The sequence below is a fragment of the Apium graveolens genome, chromosome 5 (assembly GCF_009905375.1).
Source record: "Apium graveolens cultivar Ventura chromosome 5, ASM990537v1, whole genome shotgun sequence".
In the NCBI taxonomy this organism is placed as follows: Eukaryota; Viridiplantae; Streptophyta; class Magnoliopsida; order Apiales; family Apiaceae; genus Apium; species Apium graveolens.
In genome coordinates this window covers 246,345,169-246,357,313 of record NC_133651.1, presented here as the reverse complement: position 1 = coordinate 246,357,313, position 12,145 = coordinate 246,345,169, and the positions used below count along the sequence as shown (strand labels likewise).

The following is a 12,145-nucleotide window of genomic DNA, read 5'->3' as shown; positions in this document are numbered from 1 at the left end:
GTGCCGTTGGATTCGTCTCTTCGAGACACTTCTAATGGTATATTGTATGATATTTTATGAAATTGTTTCGAACTGTTTATAGCTAACATAAGTGTTTTAAAGCTGTTTTCGATCGTTTGAATTGCTTTTAAGTGCTTCATGTGATACATAGAGATGTATAATGCTTAGACTAATGTGCTAGATGATATAACATGCCTACCTTGATGTTTATTCATGTTTATATATGTGATATATGCTTAGTTTATCATGCGATGATAGATTTAGGTGAACTTAAATGAACATAAGGCGTTTGTTAGACAACCTAGTATAGTGAAATTATTTCATAACCTTAATAATAATATTATGAATACAATCATGAGATTCTTGTGTTTATGAAACACGTAATTGAATATGAATTTTCGATATGAGAGAAAGGATGATTCTGTCAACAACAGATTTCTATCTGTAAGAAAGGGTTATTAAGTGACGCCTCTTGACAATGCTCCACCCGATCTGGGAATCATCTGATTATTGATTATTGATTTGAAATATTTAATTTAAAAGGAAGAATCTCTTTATAATATGATTATGATTGTAACGTAATATAATCCCTCTAAAATTAAATAATATCAAGTAGTAATTGGCCAATGACACAACGGGCTTGTGTCGGTCATAGCCTTCCAACATAATAGAAAGTAGTTCTTATTTTTAAATCATTGTCATTTCGTGCCACAGCCGAGGGCTTTGATTTTGAAATAAGAAATACTTGTCTATTACATAGAGATATGTACATTGAATAAAAATCTAAAGGTCGTTACGTGCCACAGCCGTGGGCCTTTGGGGACTGATTCAATTGTACGGAGTGTTGGGTTAGACTTGACTTATAATATTGAGTTTGTCATGCCACAGCCGTGACTCAATTATTCAAGAGGCTAAAGTTTGATTAGGGAATAACATTAGATGTAATTGACAAGAGTTGTCTGCCTATTGAACATTACATGGCGTTTCGTGTCACAGCCGGGGTTGTGTAATGGAATGTAGGATCCCTATTCCCACTAGCATTATGAATGCTTAATTTTTCATGTAGGGGGTTAAATAAATTAGGTAAACTAGTGGGAGCCACTTATGAATAAAGACCCGATTCATATAGTGTTTTAAAATGAAATCGAATATTTGCTAAGTGTTGTTATGTGTTTATCATTTACAGATTTACTTTGTACGTTATGTCTTCTGCACTATCACTCAGGAGCATACTAGATGCTCACAAATTGACTGGTCCTAATTATGCTGACCGGCTTCGAAACTTGAGAATTGTTCTTAGGATTGAGAAGCTGGCATACGTGATTGACTCACCTAAGCCTACTGAACCTGCTAGCGATGCGTATAATGATGAACATGTTGTGTATCGTAAGTGGATAGATGATGCAAATGTTGCTCAATGCATCATGCTAGCTTCCATGAACATTGAGCTACAGAAGCAACATGAGCATATGGATGCTCACACTATCCTCATGCATCTACAAGAGTTGTATGATGTGGCAGGGAGGACAGCTCGATATGAGATATCGAAGGAGTTGTTCGGTTGTAGGATGTCTGAGGGATCATCTATGAATGAACATGTACTTAAGATGATCAATTTGATTGAACGTCTTGGACAACTTGGTTTTGCCATGAATGGGGAGCTGAGCCAAGACTTGGTCTTGGAATCGCTTCCGAGTTCGTTCTCGCAGTTTGTTGTGAACTTTCACATGAATAAGTTGGATGTCAGCCTGCTTGAACTCCACAACATGTTGAAGACTGCGGAATCGAATTTTTCCCTAAGAAGAGTTCTGTTCTTCTAATTGGTGAAGGTTCCAATCCTAAGAAAAGGAAGAGGAACCCTTCCAAGAAGAAGAAAGTAGGTGAAGAAAACGTCGGTTCCACCAAAAGCTGAAGACCCCAAGAGCAAAGTTATTTGCTTTCACTGTAACAAGGTGGGGCACTAGAAGAGGAACTGCAAGGTTTACCTTGCAGAATTGAAGAAGAAGAAGGGTAGTAAGACTGCCACTTCTGATTCAGGTATGTTCATGATAGAAGTGAATATGTCATTAAGCCAAATTTCTACTTGGGTATTAGATACCGCCTATGGTTCTGACATCTGCAATTGGTTGCAGGGACTAAGGAGAAGTAGGACTCTTGAGGAAGAGGAGGTGATTCTACTGATGGGAAATGGAGCAAGAGTTGTTGCTAAAGATGTAGAATCATTTCATTTACATATGCCTACGAGCAAGACTATTGTTTTAAATAATTGTTATTTTGTTCCCTCGATTGTGAGGAATATTATTCCCATGTTAGACTTGGCTGGATTTTCATTTATTATTGAGAATAATGAATGTTCTATTCTTAGAGATAATATTCTTTATGGACGTGGTACTTTAAATAATGGTATGTATAAATATGACATAATTTACTTTAGATTGAACAAACTAATAAAAGAAAAGGTATGACGAAAATCTCACTTTATTGTGGCACTGCAGTCTCCATTTAGTGGACATGGAGAGAGGGCTGCAGATTTGCTAGGATTGGTACACACAGATGTATGTGGACCAATGTCTACGCAAGCCATGGGTGGATTTTCGTACTTCATTACTTTCATAGATGATAGATCTAGATTCGGATATGTGTTTGATGAAACACAAGTCTGAAGCCTTTGAAAAGTTCGAAGAGTATAAGTATGAAGTGGAGAAACAAACCAAACATAGTATTAGAATTCTTCGATTAGATCGAGGTGGTGAATACTTGAATGGAGAGTCTCTAGATTATCTCAAAGTAAATGGTATAGTCTCCCAGTGGACTCCTCCAGATTGGTATCTGAAAGGAGAAATCGAACTTTGTTAGACATAGTTCGGTCCATGATGAGCTATGCGAATCTTCCAGTATTCCTATGGGGTTATGCATTGGAAACCTCAGCATATTTACTGAATAAGGTGCCTTCCAAAATCTGTTCCTCAAACTTCGTATGAGATATGGAAAGTAAGGAAACCGGGTCTTAAACACGTTAAGATTTGGGGATGTCCGCCTCCTAGTTTGTTCCCACAGAGACTCAGACTAATTATGTTCCCACAGAGACTCAGACTAATTATGTTCAATTAAACTCACTCACCAATGTATGTTTACTTCTCAATGTTAAGACAATAACACTTAGATTTGTTACTAATTATTAACTACAATTAACTACTAAAATTAACCACTTAATTAACACTTCGAATTAACAATATTAAAACACTCATGAGATCACAACTTCATTACTACTTCCTTCAATAGTCATTGTTATTACCCTTAGCATGCAACAGTGATGATATTAATCGAATAACACGAAACTGATAAAAGCCAACTTTCATTGTACTAATACCATTCTACCAAACATCCACAATTAAGATAGAAGTTGAATAGGCATCAATTATGTTGAGTCCCTATATGTCTACAGAAATTGACAACATAATGAATTAAGCACAAGTTATTCCTTTTGATTACACAGGGCGAATAAAACGATTAGAGTTACCCACTTATCATGCAACATCATACATGAACCTATGCTAGCATGGCAAGTTCTAAATCTCGAGATCCACCGTCGCTTCACAAGAGATTAACACCCTATCTTATATGTTCACGACGCACATAAGACGAATACGCACAACCAATACTAGATATCATACAATCATCACACACTAAGGTATTAAACAACTAACTAAAGAATTCCATAGTAAATCCGTTATGACCCCATGATCACGATTAGCCCATGTTAGCACTTATCGTCATCATGGGTTCATATGAAAACATGATAACTAAACACAAAAGAATAATAACTAAACTAATTATATTAAACCAGAGTACGTCACAAGAGTAAATAGGTTCAAAGCAAAGAAAACTAGCATCCAACGTTACAAAGAAATAAAGAATCACAAGAAAATATGCTTCCTCTTCGTTGCGGTGTGCTAAAACGGTCTTCTTCCTTATCTCCTTCGCTCCTCGATTAATACAACGATTCAACACACGTGAAACGTCTCTGAAATCTACTTATATAGAAGTCCCATAAAACTCAGATTACTCAGAAGTTAGAAGCCAAACAGAAATAGGAGTCTAAAATAAATATTAAAATTTCCCGACCCTGCGCGGCCGCTCAGCATAGCTGAGCAGGCGCTCAGCTTCCTGCGCGGCCGCTCAGCATAGCTGAGCGGGCGCTCAGACCCCTACTGGAAAATGTCTAATTTTTGCTCCGTTTCTTCGCTGTAATCTGCTCCTCTCTTCCCTCTCGCAATGCTAGACACATGCCAAGGCTTATTATTGATGATTACTCCCCCGAAATACAACTATTACCCTGAAACGAACAAACACTAGAAAAACGCATCAAATACACAAAATACTTGATTTCAAGACACCAATTTAAGCTATTTTAAGACGTTCTAAGTGGTATAAAATGCCACTTATCACACCCCCAAACTTAAATTGATGCTTGTCCTCAAGCGTCACAGACTCAAAAAAACAAAAATCATGCATGAATGCAATCTATATAAAATGCAGTGATCCCCCTTACTACGAACAAACCAACCAACTTACAACATCTCAACAAATGCAATTAAGCGACTAAAGATCAATCAAATTATGCCAACTAACATACAGCCAAAAACGTGGTATGTACAGATGCTTAACAGATATGCTCCGGAACTAAATCAATTATTATGACTCAACTATCATCAAGGCAATCACATGATTATACAAAGAATAAAAATTCTAGGCACAAAGTGACTTATAACACTACGAGAATCCTGGAGCTTATGACGGAATCATGCTTTTTATTAATAACATTAATGCTTATTTGACCGTGCAATGAGTGAGGTCCACAAAAGACTTATACAATGGTATCCATGTAGCGAGCGTTAGGTTAGCGGATCCCAGACTCTAAAAGCCTTAGGTCACTAGGCACAAAGTCCCCTAAGAACTTAATAACTTGAATACCAAAGAGCCCACTCGTGATCAATTATGCATAAACACATACTCTTTTTTTTTCTTTTTCCTTTTTATTTATTTTTTTTTTCAAAATTTCTGAGCAAGTGCGTTTCGCTCCATCTTGCTCAACCCTAGACTACTCGCTTAACATACGAGCCGGCTACTAGCCAATTGACGCCTAGCCACAATTAGCAACAAATTCCATTTTTTTGCTCTATTTTTTCTTTTTCATGCCTTTATCACTAAGAACCTATTATAAAATTCTAAGCATAATAAATAGATTAACGTCAAAAACAATCAGATCATAACAACAATCTAGTCCTTAAGGATTCTCTAAGACTTAGTGAAAATACAAGTGCTTCTAGCATGCATATCAACCTACATGACTCAACATCACTTTAATGATATCACTACACTCGCATCAACATCACAAATCAGTCGTTAAATCATCGCAAAAGGGATCATGGTATATGCATGAGCTACATGATATGATAAATAAATAAAGCTATATAAAAAACTATATGGAAAAAATTATGCAACTATATGAACTAACTATCATGAATATGCAGTTATATGATATACACACACAAAATATTCCTTAACTACCACCCCCAAACTTAAAATCTTCACTGTCCCCAGTGAAGGTAGTAGAAAGGAACATAGGGTATACCTACTCGGAGTCATCATCATCATCACCCTCAGTGGGTGGTGTATCAGGAGGCGGATATGCAGAGTCCTCACCAAAAACTGGCCACTGGATGTCAGCTCTAAGGCCTCGAAAAGCAGTCCCTAGCGCAAGGGTGAGCTCCTGAGCACACCTGCTCTGCGTTTCATACATAGCATCCATCCTCCGTGACAACCTCCTATATTGGGCATCAGCCATCCCAGCACCCTCCTTAGCTCTCGAAGAACCAGCCTCATCACGCCGTGGCCTCGCCATAGTAGCACCTCGTGCTGGACGCCCTCCTGGAAGACGATAACCCAGCCCATGCTCCTCGGGCTCACCACCGGTCCACTCCTGCATCGCATTCAGAGTCCAGGAATCAATAGGAGCGGCCGACAACAGCAACTGCTCATGAGACGGCCACTGAACTCCCACCGCTCGACAAAGCTTAGTAACCGTGGATGCATAAGGGATGTTCATGTGCTTGCGAAGACGGCAGAATATTAGCACAAATAAATGCATTCCATGCTCGGGCATACCTGTTCATCGCGATCGCCGGAAAGTGATGATACTCATTAGTTCCAGTCTTGAAGGTCCAAACTGTGCCCGGCCTACAGAGAGTAGCACAAATCAAATCCAAGTCAAAATCCTCAGCAGTTTTCTCGTTCCAGTTCTCCTACGTGGGCTTCCTCTCTCACTGCCCAATCACACGGCGAATCTCCGCCGGGTGATAATCAACCGTCATCCCCCGGACCACAGAAAACCCATTCTTCTCGGCCTACGCGTTGGCATTGAACTCGTGAACCACGCTCATCGACACTGCTTCAGGTGACTCACAAAAAGCTATCCACCCCTTCTCAGCAATCATAGGCAACAACTCACCATCCCTCCCCGATGGTAAAAACCCCCTCTCCTTCAGAATCAGCTTCCCTAAAATCCTAGTGTACTCCTCCTCCGCAGCCCTATCATTCAACCGAGGCCTCGCAGTAGTACCCCTTGAAGAATCAGCCGTAGGCACAGTGCTGCTGCTATCAATAGTCCTTGCTCGCTTGGGTGCCATTGAATCTGAATAAAAGTGCTTACGAATTGTGTTTTTGTGTTTGGGAGAGAGTTTGAGTGTAGAAGTTGTGTGGGAGATATATGGGAGAGGTGTATGTATATATAGGGAATGGATAAGGGTAAAATTTGAATAGGAGTGGGTTTCTGGGTAAAAATCATGGGATAATGGGGAATAGGTCGTGGGTTTTATGGGCTGAAATTTGTGTTTTTATTTTTCTGATTTTTTTGGATTTTTAGTGAACTAAAAAAAAAATCCATTCAGCCGACCCCTGAGCGGTCGCTCAGCAGAGCTGAGCGGGCGCTCAGGGGGTCACTGGAAAAAAAAAATTCAGCCCGGTTTTTCTGATTTTTTTATGGTTTTGGATATGTTATTAACTTCTAAGGGTTCCTGTAACAACAAATCATGGGTTGCCTCCCACGCAGCGCTTCTTTTTCGTCATTAGCTTGACGTTACGTACCTTCCTCAAGTTGATAATAAAACGGCACTAACCACTTCCCGGTTTGTCGTGTCCCTATAGTAGTGCTTCAAACGCTGACCATTAACCTTGAATGCTTGGTCCGGATCATTCTCAAAAATCTCCACCGCTCCATGTGGAAACACAGTTTTGACAGTAAAAGGTCCAGACCACCTTGATTTCAACTTCCCAGGAAAAAGTCGGAGACGAGAGTTGAATAAAAGAACTTGCTGCCCCGACACGAATAACTTAGGATGTAGCTTCCTATCGTGCCACCTTCTCACTTTTTCCTTGTACATTTTGTTGTTCTCGTACGCTTGGAGTCGACATTCATCAAGTTCATTAAGGTGAAGCATTCGCTTCTTTCCAGCTGCATCTAGATCCAGTTTCAACTTCTTCAACGCCCAATAGGCCTTGTGCTCAAGCTCCGCAGGTAAATGACATCCCTTACCATACACAAGTTGAAACGGGGACATCCCAAGTGGAGTCTTATATGATGTTCTGTAAGCCCAAACAGCTTCATCGAGCTTCAAAGACCAATCCTTCCTTGACGGACAAACAACCTTCTCTAAAATGCGCTTGATCTCTCTGTTAGACACTTCCGCTTGACCATTTGTTTGCGGATGATAGGTAGTAGCAACTCGATGATTCACATTGTAGCGCTGTATCATAGAAGTAAACTTACGATTGCAGAAATGCCCCTTCATTACTTATGATTACTCGTGGCATTCCAAACCTTATGAAAATCTACTTATGAAGAAAATTCAACACTGCCTTTGCATCATTCGTCAGTAGAGCTTTGACTTCTACCCATTTTCAGACATAATCGACTACCAAAAAGATGTACTGATTATTGTAGGATGAGACAAAAGGCCCCATGAAATCGATTCCCCAAACATCAAAGACCTCGACTTCAAGCATCACATTTAATGGCATCTCATCCTTTCTCATAAGATTTCCCACTCTTTGGCAATGATCACACCTTAAAACGAACTGTTGAGCATCCTTAAACAAGGTAGGCCAGAAAAAATCTGCTTGCAGAATACGAGCTGCCGTCTTCTCACCACCATAGTGTCCACCATAAACTGTGGAGTGGCAGTCTCATAATATCCCCTCCGTCTCACAGAATGGGATGCATCTCCTAATGATCTGGTCAGCTCCCTGTCTAAACAAATACGGTTCATCCCACATATACCACTTCACCTCATGCAGAAACTTCTTCTTTTAAGCTGTGGTCAAATTAGGAGGCATTATATTGCTGACAAGATAATTCACAATATCGGTGAACCATGGCTCTTCCTCCTGAACTGCGAACAACTGCTCATCCGGAAAAGATTCGTTGATCAATGTCTTATCATGTGAAGTAGACTCGGGATTCTCCAATCTAGAGAGATGGTTAGCTACTTGATTCTCAGTACCTTTTCGATCCTTGATCTCTAACTCAAATTCCTGTAGCAAGAGCACCCAACGAATAAGTCTGGGCTTCGAATCCTTCTTGAAAACCAAATAGCGAATGGCCGCATGATCAGTGAACACTGTCACCTTTGCCCCAAGCAAATAAGATCAAAATTTTTCGAACCCAAAGACTATAGCCAAAAGCTCCTTCTCAATAGTGGTGTAGTTCATTTGGGCCCCATTTAAGGTTTCGCTAGAATAGTAGACCACATGAAAGAGATTATTCTTGCGCTGCCCAAGAACTGCGCCCACCGCATAATCGCTTGCATCATACATCATCTCAAAAGGCTCGGTCCAATCAGGAGCTGTAATAACAGGTGCAGTTATCAAACTCTTCTTGAGAGTCTCGAATTCCGTCAAGCATTCATCATCAAATTTGAAAGGCACATCCTTCTTAAGCAAGTTGCACAACGGCTTAGATATCTTTGAAAAGTCCTTGATGAAACGCCGATAAAAACCCGCATGACCAAGAAAACTACGGATTCCTTTCACAGAAATAGGTGGTGGAAGATTTTCAATGACTCCTACCTTGGCTTTGTCCACCTCAAGACCCTTGCTAGAGACCTTATGCCCAAGAATAATGCCTTCACGTACCATAAAGTGACATTTTTCCCAATTGAGCACCAAATTAGTTTCCACACACCTTTTGAGTACTGCACGAAGATTATTCAAACATTCATCATACGAATGTCCAAAGACGGAGAGGTCGTCCATGAACACCTCAACATTATTTCCAATCATATCAGAGAATATAGCCATCATACATCTCTGAAAAGTGGCCGGTACGCCACATAACCCAAACGAAACTCTGCGAAAAGCAAATGTGCCAAATGGACAAGTGAAGGTAGTTTTTTCTTGATCCTCTGGTGCAATACAAATCTGATTATACCCTGAGTAACCATCCAGAAGACAATAATACTCATGACCAGCCAACATGTCAAGCATCTGATCAATAAATGGAAGAGGGAAGTGATCCTTCCTCGTGGCCTTGTTCAACTTTCGGTAGTCCATGCATACTCTCCATCCTGTAACTGTTCGAGTGGGAATGAGCTCATTCTTCTCATTTGCTACCACAGTGATACCTCCTTTCTTAGGCATACATTGTACGGGGCTCACCCAAGAACTGTCAGAAATAGGATAAATGATGCCTGCATCCAGCCATTTCAGAATTTCTTTCTTCACCACCTCCTTCATGATAGGATTAAGTCTGCATTGCTGCTCAATAGTTGGCTTACTACCCTCTTCTAGCAGAATCTTATGCATGCAATATGAAGGGCTGATCCATTTGATGTCTGCTATGGTCCATCCAATAGCCGATTTGAATTCTCTCAAAATCCTTAAGAGCTTGTCCTCCTCACTACCTGAAAGGTCAGATGCAATAATAACAGGTAATGTAGATACATCTCCTAAAAAAGCATACCTCAAGTGTTCAGGTAATGGCTTGAGCTCCAAGGTACGTGTTCCTCAATTGATGGTTTGAGCTTTCCTTCAGCATTCTTGAGGTTAGAAGTACCAAGAGATTCAAATGGCATGTCCAGCTTTCGCCTCCAAGGAGAAGCATTAAGATATTATAATTGCTCGTTGCCATCTTCATCATCACTGTCAAAATCCCCCACTAAGGCCTTTTCTAATGCATCAGACATTAGCATATGATCGAGTTCTGAAGTAACCGCAGAATCAATCACATCCACTTTTAAGCACTCCTCATCTTCTATAGGAAATTTCATTGCTTTGAATACATTGAAGGTCATACCCTGATCCTGCACCCGCATAGTAAGTTCACCTTTCTGCACATCTATCAAGGTACGGCCAGTAGCCAAGAAAGGTCTTCCCAAGATTATGGGAATCTTCTTATCTTCCTCGAAATCCAGAATAACAAAGTCTGCAGGAAAGAAGAGCTTATCCACCTTGACTAGCACATCCTCCACTATGCCCCTTGGGTAAGTAATAGAATGATCAGCCAATTGTAGAGATATGTAGGTGGGGCAAATCCAATATTTTAAAGATCGACAATGGCATCAGATTGATGCTTGCTCCTAAATCAAAAAGGCACTTGTCAAACGACAACTTTCCAATGATGCAAGGAATGGTGAAGCTACCTGGATCTTTAAGCTTTGGAGGTAACTTTTGCTGTAGCACAGCGCTGCATTCTTCCGTTAGAGCAACGGTCTCAAGGTCATCCAGTTTCACCTTCCTTGAAAGAATACTCTTCATAAACTTTGCATAACTAGGCATTTGCTCCAGAGCCTCAGCGAAAGGTATATTGATGTGAAGTTTCTTGAACACCTCCAGAAACTTACCGAACTGCTTATCCAGCTTTTGTTGTTGCAATCTCTTAGGAAAAGGTGGTGGAGGATAGAGCTGTTTCTCCCCTGTATTACCCTCAGGCAGAGTGTGTTCAACAGTAGTCTTCCTTGGTTCCGCCGCTTTCTCCTTTTGCTTAGCTTCTTCATCTCTAACTTCAGCTTCACCTTCTTTTGCCTTTTCAGCATCAGCAACTTTCCCAAACCTTATGGTAATAGCCTTGACTTGCTCTTTAGCTTCCTTCCTGCCTGGTACTTCCGTGTCACTGGGAAGTGTTCCAGGTTGATGATTGAGCACTACATTAGCTATTTGACCGATTTAATTTTCCAAGGTCTTGATAGAAACCGCCTGACTCTTGCACAACAGCTTAAGTTCCTCAAAATCAGCACTAGTGGGTGCAGCTGCACTTCCCTGTTGAGGATATGATTGCCTTTGAGCATACTGTTGTGGTTGCTGAAATCCAGGTGGATTGAACTGTTTACTCATACCTTGCTGATATGGTGGCTGAATAGCATTCTGATTATTACCCCAGCTGAAATTTGGATGATTTCTGTTGTTAGGATGATAAGTAGCTGGCATGGGCTGCTGTTGTCGCTGATAATTTTTCACATACTGAACAGATTCATTGACAAGATAGCTATTTGATTGACTCCATAGGTAGCTAGAGAATCGACCTTCATAGACAGCGCTTGGAGCTGCGCTGCAATAGCGGTGGTTGCATTGACTTATAGAATACCTGCTACCTTCCCAGGCATCATCCTCTGAGTTGGGTTTTGATGCTCATTTGCAGCCATAGTCTCAATAAGATTATAAGCCTCAGTATAGCTTTTGGCCCACAAGGCGCCTACAGCTGCTGCATCGAGCATGGGCCGAGATTGAGCCCCCAAACCATTATAGAAACCAGTGATCACCATCCAATCGGGCATTCCATGATGTGGACACTTTCTCAACATTTCCTTGTAGCGTTCCCAAGCTTCGCACATAGATTCTGTAGGTTGCTGCACAAACTGAGTAAGAGCACTTCTCATAGCAGCAGTCTTTGCCATTGGATAAAACTTCACCAGAAACTTTTGCACAAGATCTTGCCAAGTAGTGATGGACCCAGTTGGTTCAGAATGTAACCAGTCCTTAGCTTTATCCCTCAGTGAGAATGGGAAAAGCCTCAGCTTGATAGCCTCATCAGTCACACCATTATATTTGAAAGTACTGCAGATCTCGACAAAATTCCTTATGTGCATGTTGG

The 12,145-nt window shown here is 40.7% G+C and overlaps 1 non-coding gene across 1 annotated transcript; it reads left to right on the top strand.

The window, feature by feature from the left end:
• The first annotated feature begins 11,826 nt into the window (after positions 1–11,826).
• On the top strand, positions 11,827–11,933 carry LOC141662341 (small nucleolar RNA R71). The gene has a single exon (XR_012550462.1). It is a non-coding gene; the product is annotated as a small nucleolar RNA R71 (small nucleolar RNA).
• The last annotated feature ends 212 nt before the right edge of the window (positions 11,934–12,145 follow it).